Source organism: Oncorhynchus mykiss, chromosome 10 (assembly GCF_057628025.1).
Source record: "Oncorhynchus mykiss isolate SJ-2025 chromosome 10, ASM5762802v1, whole genome shotgun sequence".
NCBI classification, from domain to species: Eukaryota; Metazoa; Chordata; class Actinopteri; order Salmoniformes; family Salmonidae; genus Oncorhynchus; species Oncorhynchus mykiss.
This window is the reverse complement of record NC_143031.1, coordinates 50,685,250-50,701,741: the sequence shown is the minus strand read 5'-3', so window position 1 is coordinate 50,701,741 and position 16,492 is coordinate 50,685,250.

Below are 16,492 nucleotides of genomic sequence, written 5' to 3'. Positions count from 1 at the left end.
ACTCCATCACTCCCCTTCTTGCTAAAATAGCCCTTACACAGCCTGGAGGTGTGTTGGGTCATTGTCCTGTTGAAATCAAATGATAGTCCCACTAATCCCAAACCAAATGGGATGGCATATCACTGCAGAATGCTGTGGTAGCCATGCTGGTTAAGTGTGCCTTGAATTCTAAATAAATCATAGACAGTGTCACCAGCAAAGCACCCCCACATCATAACACGTCCTCCATGCTTTACAGTGGGAAATACACATGTGGAGATCATCTGTTCACCCACACCACGTCTCACAAAGACATGGCGGTTGGAACCAAAAATCTCCAATTTGGACTCTAGACCAAAGGACAAATTTCCACCAGCCTAATGTCCATTGCTCATGTTTCTTGGCCCAAGTAAGTCTCTTATTATTATTGGTGTCCTTTAGCAGTAGTTTTCTTCCAGCAAAATCGACCATGAAGGCCTGATTCACACAGTCTCCTCTGAACAGTTGATGTTGAGATGTGTCTGTTATTTGAACTCTGTGAAGGATTTATTTGAGCAGCAATTTCTGAGGCTGGTAACTCTAATGAACTTATCCTCTGCAGCAGAGGTAACTCTGGGTCTTCCATTCCTGTGGCGGTCATCATGAGAGCCAGTTTCACCCTAGTGCTTGATGGTTTTGCAAATGCACTTGAAGAAATGTTCAAAGTTCTTCAAATGTTCCTTATTGACTGACCTTCATGTCTTAAAGTAATGATGGACTGTATTTTCTCTTTGCTTATTTGAGTGGTTGTTGCCATAATATGGACTTGGTCTTTTACCAAATAGGGCTATCTTCTGTATACCACTTATACCTTGTCACAACACAACTGATTGGCTCAAACGCATTAAGAAGGAAAGACATTTCACAAATTAACACCTGTTAATTGAAATGTATTCCAGTGACTACCTCATGAAGATGGTTGAGAGAATGCAAAGATGTCATCAAAGCAAAGGGTGGCTATTTGAAGAATCTCAAATATAAAATATATTTAGATTTGTTTAACATTTTTTGGTTACTACATGATTCCATTTGTGTTATTTAATAGTTTTGGTGTCTTCACTATTATTCTACAATGTAGAAAATTGTAAAAATAAAGAAAAACCCTTGAACGAGTGAGTAGGTGTTCTACAACTTTTGACCGGTAGTGTAAATGTATACACAGACTAGCCTTAATTTGATAGGAGGTGTCATGCTACAAAATAAAACTCATACTGTATGTCTCCAGAGGTTGTGTTTACTTGTCAAATCAAATCAAATCGTATTAGTCACATGCGCCGAATACAACAGGTGTAGGTAGACCTTACAGTGAAATGTTTACTTACAAGCCCCTAAACAACAATGCAGTTAAAAACAATAAAAACAGATAAGAATAAGAAATAAAAGTAACAAGTCATTAAAGAGCAGCAGTAAAATAACAAAAGCGAGACTGTATACAAGGGGGTACCAGTACAGAGTCAATGTGTGGAGGCACTGGTTTGTTGAGGTATTATGTACATGAAGGTAGAGTTACAGTGCCTTGCGAAAGTATTCGGCCCCCTTGAACTTTGCGACCTTTTGCCACATTTCAGGCTTCAAACATAAAGATATAAAACTGTATTTTTTTGTGAAGAAAATTTCAGTCTCTCGATGTGCAAAACTGATAGACATGCCCCAAGCGACTTACAGCTGTAATCGCAGCAAAAGGTGGCGCTACAAAGTATTAACTTAAGGGGGCTGAATAATTTTGCATGCCCAATTGTTCAGTTTTTGATTTGTTAAAAAAGTTTGAAATATCCAATAAATGTCGTTCCACTTCATGATTGTGTCCCACTTGTTGTTGATTCTTCACAAAAAAATACAGTTTTATATCTTTATGTTTCAAGCCTGAAATGTGGCAAAAGGTCGCAAAGTTCAAGGGGGCCGAATACTTTCGCAAGGCACTGTATTAAAGTGACTATGCATAGATGATTGCCCTACAACAGTCTGGGTAGCCATTTGATTAGGAGTTCAGGAGTCTTATGGCTTGGGGGTAGAAGCTGTTTAGAAGCCTCTTGGACCTAGACTATCTCTCAGGTACCACTTGCCGTGCGGTAGCAGAGAGAACAGTCTATGACTAGGGTGGCTGGAGTCTTTGACAATTTTTAGGGCCTTCCTCTTACTCACCCTGGAATAGAGGTCCTGGATGGTAGGAAGCTTGGCCCCAGTGATGTACTGGGCAGTTCGTGCTACACTCTGTAGTGCCTTGCGGTCGGAGGCCGAGCAGTTGCCATACCAGGTAGTGATGCAACCAGTCAGGATGCTGTCGATGGTGTAGTCCACAATCATCTCCTTTGTCTTGATCACGTTGAGGGAGAGGTTGTTGTCCTGGCACCACATGACCAGGTCTCTGACCTCCTCCTTATGGGCTGTCTCGTCGTTGTCGGTGATCAGGCCTATCACTTTTGTGTTATCGGCAAACTTAATGATGGTGTTGGAGTCGTGCCTGGACGTGCAGTCATGAGTGTAGTACAGGAGGGGAGTGAGCACGCACCCCTGAGGGGCCCCTGTGTTGAGGATCAGTGTGGCGGATGTGTTGTTACCTACCCTTACCACCAGGGGGCGGCATATAAGGAAGTCCAGCGTCCAGTTGCAGAGGGAGGTGTTTAGTCCCAGAGCCCTTAGCTTATTGATGAGCTTTGAGGGCACTATGGTGTTGAACGCTGAGCTACATTCTCACATAGGTTTTCCTTTTTTCCAGGTGGTGCAATAGAGATTGCATAATCTGTGGATCTTTTGGGGTGGTATGCAAATTGGAGTGGGTCTAGGGTTTCTGGGATAATGGTGTTGATGTGAGCCATAACCAGCCTTTCAAAGCACTTCATGGCTGCAAACCTGAGTGCTACGAGTCAGTAGTCATTTAGGGAGGTTACCTTTGTGTTCTTTGGCACATGAACTATGGTGGTCTACTTGAAACATGTTGGTATTACAGACGTGGACAGGGAGAGGCTGAAAATGTCAGTGAAGACACTTGCCAGTTGGTCAGCGCATGCTCGCAGTACACGTCTTGGTAATCTGTCTGGCCCTGCGGCCTTGTGAATGTTGACCTGGTTAAAGGTCTTACTCACATCGGCTGTGGAGAGCGTGATCACGCTGTCTTCCGGAAGAGCTGGTGCTCTCATGCATGCTTCAGTGTTATTTGCCTCGAAGCGAGCATAGAAGTAGTTTTGCCCATCTGGTAGGCTCATGTCACCGGGCAGCTCTCGGCTGTGCTTCCCTTTGTAGTCTGTAATGGCTTGCAAGCCCTGCCACATCTGACGAGCGTCAGAGCCGGTGTAGTACGATTCAATCTTAGTCCTGTATTGACGCTTTGCCTGTTTGATGGTTCGTTGGAGGGCATAGCGGGATTTCTTATAAGCTTCCAGGTTAGAGTCCCGCTCCTTGAAAGTGGCAGCTCTAGCCTTTAGCTCAGTGCGGATGTTGCCTGTAATCCATAGCTTCTGGTTGGTATGTACGTACAGTCACTGTGGGGACGACATCATCAATGGACTTATTGATGAAGCTAATGACTGATGTGGTGTACTCCTCAATGCCATCGGTAGAATCCCAGAACATATTCCAGTCTGTGCTAGCAAAACAGTCCTGTAGCTTAGCATCTGTTTAATCTGACCACTTTTTTATTGATCTAGTCACTGGTGCTTCCTGCTTTAATTTTTGCTTGTAAGCAGGAATCAGAAGGATAGAATTATGGTCAGATTCGCCAAATGGAGAGTGAGGGAGAGCTTTGTATGCGTCTCTGTGTGTGGAGTAAAGGTGATCCAGAGTTTTTTTCCTCTGGTTGCACATTTAACATGCTGATAGAAATTTGGTAAAACAGATTTAAGTTTCCCTGCATTAAAGTCTCCGGCTACTAGGAGCGCCGCCTCTGTCTGGGTGAGCCTTTTCTTGTTTGCTTATGGCAGAATACAGCTCATTCAATGCTGTCTTAGTGCCAGCCTCTGACTGTGGTGGTATGTAAAACAGCTACGAAAAATACAGATGAAAACTCTCTAGGTAGATAGTGTGGTCTACGTCTTATCATGAGATACTCTACCTCAGGCGAGCAATAGCTCGAGACTTCCTTAGATATCGTGCACCAGCTGTTATTTATAAAAATACATAGTCCGCCACCCCTTGTCTTACCAGACGCCACTGTTCTATCCTGCCGGTGCAGTGTATAACCAGCCAGCTGTATGTTGATAGTGTCGTCGTTCAGCTACGACTCCGTGAATGTCCCGTTGGTAGTTTAATCTTCTGCGTAGGTCATCTATTTTATTGTCCAAAGATTGCACATTTGCTAGCAGAATGGAACGAAGTGGGGGTTTATTCGACCGCCTACGAATTCTTAGAAGGCAGCCCGTCCTCCGGCCCCTTTTTCTCCGCCTCACTTTTGCCTTCCAATAATAATAATACTCCCATCAAACTTTTTATTGTAAGGCACTCTTCACCTAAATAGCATACTGGGCCCTAACTTAACTTTGAGGGGCTAGTTAAGGACCATATCACCTCCACCTTACCAAACAACCTAGACCCACTACAATTCGCATACCGCCCCAATAGATCCGCCATTGCACTGCACACTGCCCTATCCCACCTGGACAAGAGAAATACCTATGTAAGAATGCTGTTCATTGACTACAGCTCAGCCTTCAACGCAATAGTGCTCTCCAAGCTCATCACGAAGCTCAGGTCCCTGGGTCTAAACCCTTCCCTGTGCAACTGGGTCCTAGACTTCATGACGGGGCGACTCCAAGTGGTGAAAATAGGCAACAACACCTACGCCATTCGTAGGTGAGCCTCAAGGGTCCCACAGGGGTGTGTGCTCAGCCCCCTCCTTTGCTCCCTGAGTGGTGCCAGGAAAAAAAAAAAAATAAAATCTCTCCCTCTACACTGATTGTGGACTGAAGGAGCAGAGAGAGCACGCCCCCATCCACATCTACGGGCCACAGTGGAGGCAGTCAAAAGCTCCAAGTTTCTTGGCATGCACATCACTGACGACCTGAAATGGTCCCTTCAAAAAAATATGTTTTTTATTGTCACATACACCGGATAGGTGCAGTGAAATGTGTTGTTTTACAGGGTCAGTACAGTGCCCCGGAGCAAAGTAGGTTTAAGTGCCTTGCTCAAGGGCACATCACTTTAATAATGTTTACATACTTTTTGACCCACTTTACATGTATATACTGTATTCTAGTCATGGCTCATCCTATATAACTACTGCTGTACACACCTTTTCTATTCAGATACTGTCCATACTGTCTATACACACCATTATATATATATATATATATATATATATATATATATATATTAAACAAAAATATAAATTGCAACATGTAAAATGTTGCTCCCATGTTTCATGAGCTGAAATAAAAAGATCCCAGAAATGTTCCACATGCACAAAAGCGTATTTCTCTCAAATGTTGTGCAAAAATGTGTTTACATTCCTGTTAGTGAGCATTTCTCCGTTGTCAAGATAATCCATCCATCTGACAGGTGTGGCATATCAAGAAGCTGATTAAACCATATGATCATTACACAGGTGCACCTTGTGCTGGGGACAATAAAAGGACACTCTAAAATGTAACATTTTGTCACACAATACAATGCTACAGATGTCCCAAGTTTTGAGGGAGTATGCAATTGCCATGCTGACTGCAGGAATGTCTACCAGAGCTGTTACCAGAGAATTGAAAGTACATTTCTCGACCAATGTCGTTTTAGGCAATTTGGCAGTATGTTCAACCGGCCTCACAACCACAGACAACATGTATGGTGTCATGTGGGCGAGCGGTTTGCTGATGTCAACGTTGTGAACAGAGTGCCCAATGGTGACGTTGGGGTTATGGTATGGGCAGGCATAAACTACGGACAACGAACACAATTGCATTTTATCAATGGAAATGTTAATGCACAGAGGTAGCGTGACGAGATCCTGAGGCCCATTGTCGTGTCATTTATCTGCTGCCATCCCCTCATGTTTCAGAATAATAATGCGTGACCCCATGTCACAAGGATCTGTACACAATTCCTGGAAGCTGCAAATGTACCAGTTCTTCCATGGCCTGCATTCTCACCAGACATGTCACCCATTGAGTATGTTTGGGATGCTCTGGTTCGACGTGTTCCAGTTCCCACCAATATTCTGAAACTTTGCACAGCCATTAAAGAGGTTTAGGAACACTTTCCACAAGCCACAATCAACAGCTTAATCAACTCTATGCAAAGTGTGTCGTACTGCATTAGGCATTAGGCATTCACACCAGATACTGACTGGTTATCTGATCCACGCCCCTACTTTTTTTTAAGGTATCTGTGACCAACAGATGCACATCTGTATTCCCAGTCATGGAAAATCCATAGATTAGGGCCTAATGAATTTCTTTCAATTCACAACAAAATGTGTAAAAAGTCTAGGGGTGTGACTACTTTCTGAAGGCAATGTATACTGAACAAAAATATAAATGCAACATTATATTAACTGTAACTCGAAAGTCTTTGAAATTGTTGCATGTTGCGTCTAATATTTTTGTTCATCAATTTGTTCCTTACATGTTGCCTTCAGAAAGTATTCACAGCCCTTGACTGTTACACATGTTGTTGTGCTACAGCCTGAATTTAAAAGGTTACAGTTATCTATAAGGACCAGGGAGGTTTTCCAATGCCTCGCAAAGATGCATACAAAAAGCAGACATTTATAAGAATATTTTGAAGATAATACACAATGCAAAGGATGAGAGGACTAAAAACTAGAGTACTAATGGTCAATAGCGAATTGTAAATAGGAGTTGGGTTTCAGTTCAACATCTGTACAGAATCTGTGGAATGTCACTCCTGAACTCAGAGTGACGTGTGCTACATGTGCCACGCTGTCATTGGTCTGTACAGTGAGTCAAATCAAATCAAATCAAATCAAATTTTATTTGTCACATACACATGGTTAGCAGATGTTAATGCGAGTGTAGCGAAATGCTTGTGCTTCTAGTTCCGACAATGCAGTAATAACAAGTAATCTAACTAACAATTCCAAAACTACTGTCTTGTACACAGTGTAAGGGGATAAAGAATATGTACATAAGGATATATGAATGAGTGATGGTACAGAGCAGCATAGGCAAGATACAGTAGATGGTATCGAGTACAGTATATACATATGAGATGAGTATGTAAACAAAGTGGCATAGTTAAAGTGGCTAGTGATACATGTATTACATAAGGATACAGTCGATGATATAGAGTACAGTATATACGTATGCATATGAGATTAATAATGTAGGGTAAGTAACATTATATAAGGTAGCATTGTTTAAAGTGGCTAGTGATATATTTACATCATTTCCCATCAATTCCCATTATTAAAGTGGCTGGAGTTGAGTCAGTGTCAGTGTGTTGGCAGCAGCCACTCAATGTTAGTGGTGGCTGTTTAACAGTCTGATGGCCTTGATATAGAAGCTGTTTTTCAGTCTCTCGATCCCAGCTTTGATGCACCTGTACTGACCTCGCCTTCTGGATGATAGCGGGGTGAACAGGCAGTGGCTCGGGTGGTTGATGTCCTTGATGATCTTTATGGCCTTCCTGTGACATCGGGTGGTGTAGGTGTCCTGGAGGGCAGGTAGTTTGCCCCCGGTGATGCGTTGTGCAGACCTCACTACCCTCTGGAGAGCCTTACGGTTGAGGGCGGAGCAGTTGCCGTACCAGGCGGTGATACAGCCCGCCAGGATGCTCTCGATTGTGCATCTGTAGAAGTTTGTGAGTGCTTTTGGTGACAAGCCAAATTTCTTCAGCCTCCTGAGGTTGAAGAGGCGCTGCTGCGCCTTCTTCACAATGCTGTCTGTGTGAGTGGACCAATTCAGTTTGTCTGTGATGTGTATGCCGAGGAACTTAAAACTTGCTACCCTCTCCACTACTGTTCCATCGATGTGGATAGGTGGGTGTTCCCTCTGCTGTTTCCTGAAGTCCACAATCATCTCCTTAGTTTTGTTGACGTTGAGTGTGAGGTTATTTTCCTGACACCACACTCCGAGGGCCCTCACCTCCTCCCTGTAGGCCGTCTCGTCGTTGTTGGTAATCAAGCCTACCACTGTTGTGTCGTCCGCAAACTTGATGATTGAGTTGGAGGCGTGCGTGGCCACGCAGTCGTGGGTGAACAGGGAGTACAGGAGAGGGCTCAGAACGCACCCTTGTGGGGCCCCAGTGTTGAGGATCAGCGGGGAGGAGATGTTGTTGCCTACCCTCACCACCTGGGGGCGGCCCGTCAGGAAGTCCAGTACCCAGTTGCACAGGACGGGGTCGAGACCCAGGGTCTCGAGCTTGATGACGAGCTTGGAGGGTACTATGGTGTTGAATGCCGAGCTATAGTCGATGAACAGCATTCTCACATAGGTATTCCTCTTGTCCAGATGGGTTAGGGCAGTGTGCAGTGTGGTTGAGATTGCATCGTCTGTGGACCTATTTGGGCGGTAAGCAAATTGGAGTGGGTCTAGGGTGTCAGGTACGGTGGAGGTGATATGGTCCTTGACTAGTCTCTCAAAGCACTTCATGATGACGGAAGTGAGTGCTACGGGGCGGTAGTCGTTTAGCTCAGTTACCTTAGCTTTCTTGGGAACAGGAACAATGGTGGCCCTCTTGAAGCATGTGGGAACAGCAGACTGGTATAGGGATTGATTGAATATGTCCGTAAACACACCGGCCAGCTGGTCTGCGCATGCTCTGAGGGCGCGGCTGGGGATGCCGTCTGGGCCTGCAGCCTTGCGAGGGTTAACACGTTTAAATGTCTTACTCACCTCGGCTGCAGTGAAGGAGAGACCGCATGTTTTCGTTGCAGGCCGTGTCAGTGGCACTGTATTGTCCTCAAAACGGGAAAAAAAGTTATTAAGTCTGCCTGGGAGCAGGACATCCTGGTCCGTGACTGGGCTGGATTTCTTCCTGTAGTCCGTGATTGACTGTAGACCCTGCCACATGCCTCTTGTGTCTGAGCCGTTGAATTGAGATTCTACTTTGTCTCTGTACTGACGCTTAGCTTGTTTGATAGCCTTGCGGAGGGAATAGCTGCACTGTTTGTATTCGGTCATGTTACCAGCCACCTTGCCCTGATTAAAAGCAGTGGTTCGCGCTTTCAGTTTCACGCGAATGCTGCCATCAATCCACGGTTTCTGGTTAGGGAATGTTTTAATTGTTGCTATGGGAACAACATCTTCAACGCACGTTCTACTGAACTCGCACACCGAATCAGCGTATTCGTCAATGTTGTTGTCTGACGCAATACGAAACATGTCCCAGTCCACGTGATGGAAGCAGTCTTGGAGTGTGGAGTCAGCTTGGTCGGACCAACGTTGGACAGACCTCAGCGTGGGAGCCTCTTGTTTTAGTTTCTGTCTGTAGGCAGGGATCAACAAAATGGAGTCGTGGTCAGCTTTTCCGAAAGGGGGGCGGGGCAGGGCCTTATATGCGTCGCGGAAGTTAGAGTAACAATGATCCAAGGTCTTTCCACCCCTGGTTGCGCAATCGATATGCTGATAAAATTTAGGGAGTCTTGTTTTCAGATTAGCCTTGTTAAAATCCCCAGCTACAATGAATGCAGCCTCCGGATAAATGGTTTCCAGTTTGCAAAGAGTCAAATAAAGTTCATTCAGAGCCATCGATGTGTCTGCTTGGGGGGGGGGGGAGAGAGAAGAGAATTCTCTTGGTAGATAATGCGGTCTACATTTGATTGTGAGGAATTCTAAATCAGGTGAACAGAAGGATTTGAGTTCCTGTATGTTTCTTTCATCACACCATGTCACGTTAGCCATAAGGCATACGCCCCCGCCCCTCTTCTTACCAGAAAGATGTTTGTTTCTGTCTGCGCGGTGCGTGGAGAAACCCGTTGGCTGCACCGCCTCGGATAGCGTCTCTCCAGTGAGCCACGTTTCCGTGAAGCAAAGAACGTTACAGTCTCTGATGTCAGGGGCAGGATACTTGTTATTTGGCCATTGACCAAGTTGTACTGCAAGAACTTCTGATTGGTCAACCCCAGGCTAGGGTGGGGGGTTATAAATGGCATCCTGTTCCTTTGTTCTGTGGGGAAAAGCTGAGGGCAGGGGAGACTGAACATCTGAACATCTACCTCCCAGCATAACATCTTGATTTGTCCTCTCTGAATAAATCAATTTTTCTCCCCCTGATTTGCTTTGGAGTTTGTGTTATTGAAGAATAACATAAATTGCTAACGCATTGAATATCTCTTTGAGCATGGTGAAGTTATTAATTACACTTTGGATGGTGTATCAATACACCAAGTCACTACAAAGACACAGGCATCCTTCCTAACTCAGTTGCCGGAGAGGTAGGAAACCGTTGAGGGATTTCACCATGAGGCCAATGGTGACTTTAATGGCTGTGATAGGAGAAAACTGAGGATGGATCAACAACATTATAGTTACTCCACAATTCTAACCTAATTGATAGAGTGAAAAGAAAGAAACCTGTACAGGAAAAAAAATGTATCCCGTTTACAACAAGGCACTACAGTAATAATGCAAAAAATGTGGCAAAGCAAATCACTTTTTTCCCCTTAATACAAAGTGTTATCTTTGGGGCAAATCCACTGAATACCACTCTATATGTTCAAGCATAGTGGTGGCTGCATCATGTTATGGGTATGCTTGTAATTGTTGAGTACTGGGGAGGTTTTTTGGATCTAACATTTACGGAATGGAGCTAAGCACAGGCAAAATCCTTGAGGAAAACATGGTTCAGTCTGCTTTCCACCAGACACTGGGAAATGAATTCACCTTTCAGCAGGACCAAGAACACAAGGCCAAATCTACACAGGCATTTCTTACCAAGAAAGCAGTGAGTGGTCAAGTTATAGTTTTGATTTAAATCTGCTTGAAAATCTATGGAAAGACCTGAAGATGATTGTCTAGCAATGATCAACAACCAATTTTCCATGTGTAGAAAGCTCTTAGAGACGTACCCAGAAAGACTCACAGCTGTAATCGCCAAATGTGATTCTAACATGTATTAACTCAGGAGGTTGAATACTTTATTTTGTGTTTCATTTTCATAAATGTTTTACAAATGTTAGAATTTTTCTTCCACTTTCACATTACAGAGTATTTTGTATAGATCGTTGACAGAAAATATAATCCATTTTATCTCACTTTGTAACATTCCAGACATTGCTCGTTAGGATATTTCTTCATTTCTATTTATTTTTTACTTTTGGGATTATGTGTGTATTATTTTGTATTGCTAGGTAATTATTACTGCACTGTTAGAGCTAGAAACACAAGCGTTTCGCTGCACCTGCGATAACATCTTCATATCTGTGAACACGACCAATAAACTTTCATTTGATTTGGCTTTCTGTTGTAGCTACAGGTAACTGCCTGGAAACACTTGAGTAAATAAGGGATACAAAGTATATTGAAAGCAGGTGCTTCCACACAGTTCCTGAGTTAATTAAGCAATTAACATCCCATCATGCTTAGGCTACCACAGCTAGAAGAACAGATCTCAGTGACTGAAAGAAGGGTCTCAAAGGTGCATAAGGGGGTTTAAAGGGGGTAGGTGGGCGTGTGTGTGTCTCAGTCACCAGATCTCAACCCAATTGAACACTTCGGTGGATTCTGGAGCGACACCTGAGACAGCGTTCTGGTGGCTCGTGGTGGCCCAACGCCCTATTAAGACACTTGTTGGTGTTTCCTTTATTTTGGTAGTTTCCTGTACATACATAAACTAAACTAAATAAACTCTAAAACCTCAGATGATGGTTGTTTATTATTATTTCATGAGAATCACCAGTAGCCAAATACAATCAAAGTAGTTCTCCACTGGTTGTGGATTGCAATTAGCTCTATTTTCTTTGACCCCCTAGATTTTTAGTGGTTGTATTTACTACTATACACTGTATAAACTAGAAAGCCCTGGGCAAAAGGACACAGCCAGAGACTGTCTCAGCCAGCTTGACATAGCCTACTGACAGTTATATAACAAGCTTCCCAGACTGTAGTCTGGGGATAGTTGAGGATAGGATGCCTGCAATGGGGCATTAATGACTGCAGGTAGGGCAGGGCACTATACCAAGGCCACACTGCTGATATTAGACTTACTGGAGGAGTGCCAGGTTGACAGGCCATGCAAGGACACAGGTTTAAAACCACAATGTGAATCTCTGGCCACTAGAGTGCAGTGTTAGTCTTTACATATGAAAGCAGTGAATGGCATACTGAACAAAGGAATAGTTACTCTGTGGACAGACATAACAGTAATTTTAGTTGGACTTCTGGTCTACAGACAGATATGCAATGTATCTCTCTAAAATCTGCCCTGACAGTGTAACCATGTGATAATTTTGATTGATTGACTGTAAGTATTGACCTTAAGACACTGAGCCGGAAAATCGCTGTCTGCTTGATGCTTCAATTAACATGTGTGTTTAAATTGTGAAGGCATGTTGCATGTACATATAGGTATTTCCATCAATTCTAAAATGATACCAGCAGAATCTACACTTTAGGAAGTGTGAGAACACCATTACTGCAGAGGAGGGTGGATTTGATATGAGCTATGCTGTTAGCTGTGCTGTATTACAGGTGGGTCAATAGATGAGTGGAAGAAGCCAAAATACCTTCCACTTCACGAATAAATGAAAATCACAAGATTTACCATCTAAACAACCATTTTGATCCCCTTAGGATATTGCAATGCATGAGTGTAATCCAATTAATTAATATTGTGTCCTTTCAAATACACTTGATTTATTTCCCAATAAAAGTCCATAAAAACAGTAGAGAAGAATTTGCACCCGTTTCAAAAACTCTTGGCTAATGCGGTGTCAGTCTGGTGCTATTGTCATGAAAGGTTATGGAGGTTTAGTTGTGGGAACATGACTCACAAGTTCGGCCCATTTTGGCTCTGTGTTTGGGTTGGGGAGATGGGCAAGGGAAATGCTCTATAAATGGAAAACTGCATCCCAAAGTGGGCTGGAGCCAGCAGCTGCCGGCTGACATGGTGTGCTGTGACAAATGGCACACTATTCCCTATAGTGCACTACTTTTGACAAGGGCCTATAGGGCTCGTGTCAAAAGTAGTGCACTATATAAGGAATAGGGTGCCATTCACAACGTGCTGTGATAGCCAGCGCGATGTGACAGCCAGCGTGCTGTGACAGCCAGCGTGCTGTGACAGCGCTCTGCACTTTCTGCCTGAGTGAGATTGTTCTAGTTATTCATAGAACGGACAAAATCACGAGGTGATAGCCACCTACAGAACGGGCCAGGATTTCATGTGTTCTTGTGTTGGTCTGTGTACTACTCTGTAAAACAGTGTTGGTGTCAATTCCTTGTCAATTCAGGAAGTAAACTGGAATTCCAATTTCAATTCCCATCTTCCTCAATGCTTTTGTAAAAATTCTAATTGGAATTTCACTTTACTTCCTGAATTGAGCCCAACCCTGCTGCATTTAAAAAAAAAACATATCAAGAGCGCACCATCCCAAATGATTAGATGTGGATGAAGGAGATGGGGTATGGCTTAGAGGAGGGGACCTCATTGTCAGTGTGCTGTCATTGCACAGACATGTGTGAGGTTAATCTTGGATTCCCCTTCTGTAACCAACAGCTCCCTTCCTCCACATCCATCACCCTATTTAGCCACTTTCACTCTAAAATATTTCAAATGTATTCAATATGGCAAATATGCTTGAAACTTGCGATCACAGAAAGGATGTTGAATGACATTGGATTTGCCCTTGGACGATTTTCATTTCAAAAGTCCAGTTTCCCTAAAGTATCTGTTCTGTGTAGTCCCTAACTACACACACAGGATATTCTCAGTTCTGCTTAGGACAGATACTGATGACATAAGGGGAAACCTGATTGCTCAATGGATCTGTGCTCAAGTTTGTAGGCCAACACAAAATCTTGTGTTGTGCCGAAAATGTCCCCCCTGCCAGAACTTTTTTTATTTGTAGCCTGCGTTTCATTTTTTTATATTTTTATGGCGGTTTGATCGTGGGGGAGGCACTAGTAATGTCTGCAGTTTTCAATCTGGCAATTTGTTTCAGGTGTATTAGTCCATAAATATATCTCTTTGCCAAAATGTGTAATCTCTCCCAAGTCTTATTTGATTACCAGTTGTTCTGAAATGTTTACTGCTTACCTACATTTTACTCCCTCCTCTATGTTTAATATAACACACATACATTTATGACCTTTCCACTGGATATATGGGATCATCAGATCATGAGATGTTGCTCTTTCACACCGAGGCTTGGGGATTATCGAGGCCGGGAGAGTTGGAACGAATGAGGAATTTAGCAACTATCATTTACAATCGATGTTAAAAAACAGCCTTTGTTGACTTGTGTAAGGCGAAGACAAAATGAGTGGTGTACGTGGTGAGTTAAGACGGTCACAAATAAGACATTGCCAAGTGGGCACTTTCCAACATATGCATGATTTCTGGAGATGTACCATATCTGGGCCACAACCCTCTCCCCTTCTTCTTAATACAGCATTTTAAATATATCAATACACACATTATCTTCACACATATTGTAGAAGCTTTTCACTGACAGTCGCAACTCAGTCATCTAGATCTACTGTTACTCGCACTACCCAAATTGCGGACTTCCCATACACACTTGTGATTCGAAACCATCCACAGCTATTTTTTTGTAAAAATAAGCCAATGATTCTCTGTGGCTAAGTCATGCTCCATAATGAAGTGTTTTGAATTATTTTATTTAGAAATTAGTTATATAATTTTGGCAACAAATCTATTTACTTTAACGTCCTAACAGTGCACTGCGCATCCGCCAACTTTCCTTTTCAATTCGCAAGAGGCTGAAACCAGAGATCTGTATATGACGAGGATGTGCTCATGTCTCCGCCCTGACAATGGGCTTGGGTCTGCATATTATTTACATAGAAACGCATTGGGTTTATACTGGACAGATTTTGGCGAGAGTGAGCCCTCTCGCTTCGCCTCTTCCTCTCTGTTGAAACTATATCACCGGAGAAAGCATCGAGCGAGCGAAACTGTAGGGGCAGAAATAGTATGAGATGCGTAACATACTATTTTATTCCAGACAGGATCAGATACATGGTCTTCACATACCGAGACAAGAGGGGCGCTGTTTCGTTCGCTCGGGTGCTTTAACTGAGATTGATGTCTCTCTGTCAGCGCGCGTCTCGGTCAAATAAATGATCAATATTCAATATTTTATTTGGAAGGGCAAGGAGGTACGGTAGGGCAGGCCAGGCCCCCTAAGACCCGCACATAACGCCTGCGCTGGAAGAAAATACCATCAAACTTAATTTAAAAGCTGTCTCAAATAGCCGCATGTCCCTTTTAATATGCGGGAATCGACACTGTTCTGTGATCAGCAGATATTTCAGCAAATAAACTCCTGTTTCTTTATACCTCAGTAAAATAGAGATAAATAGTATTGTTTGTAGTTACTAACTCCGACATGGTATGTTTGTAGGTACTAACTCCGCAAGGATTCTTTGGAAAAAGCCTATGGGGACAAAGCCTATGGAGAAATTATGGGTTTATGGATAAACCCCGAAAATAAGATCTGTGTTAAACACGGGTTTAGGATATCTTATACACTTTAGTCTATGAGATAATCTTAATCAGCTAACGTCACTTTTTGTAAATTGTGAAGCATTTATATAATAGAAAATGTACATAACGCACATAAAGGCTTCATAATTCACAAAGGTCATGTTAACTGACTGATATTATCTCATAGAGCAAAAGTTATAAGATCTCCAAAGCCTATGGGCGACTGCATTTCCTGATTTGTTCTCGTTTTAGATTTGGTTCATCTGCTTCCAGCCATGACTGAATTCAAACGTGAGTTGGTTTTGGGGTGTGGTTTGATGTGGGTGTCTCTTGTGTGTTCGCAGGTAGGGAGAGCCACATTTTTTAGCCAATAAGCTTCATGCAACAATGTCAAAATTGGTTTGACTTTGGATAGGGACCTCAATAAATTACACAATGTAAATGGGACAATATTTTCATGTTGCACATCTTTTAGTTGTCTCATTAATGCTTTAAATATTTGTATATGCATTTCTACAATTTATAGTTGGTTTGAGGATTTTAAGTAATTGACATTTGGAGCATTGGACCTTTTAAAATATTGTCTCATACATTGTGTAATTTACAGATTGTCCCTAACTAGCCTCATAAGGATACCGAATGTGAAACCAAATTGACCATGGGCATTAAGATCAGGTCCCAATGAAAATTGTTATGGTACCCATCAATCCGTGACATTTTTTTTCCTATCACAAATCTCAATTTTGGTCGAGACTGACTACAACATTTGTCTATTTACACCTTGTTGTCCATTTTGACACTAGAATAAATGTTTTTGACTCATATCGACGCCACATAGGTCATTTTCAAAATGAGAAGTCGCTTTTTTAGGGTTAGTCCACAATGCTATATCAACTGATTTTTTTTAACCTTTTTTTTGTCA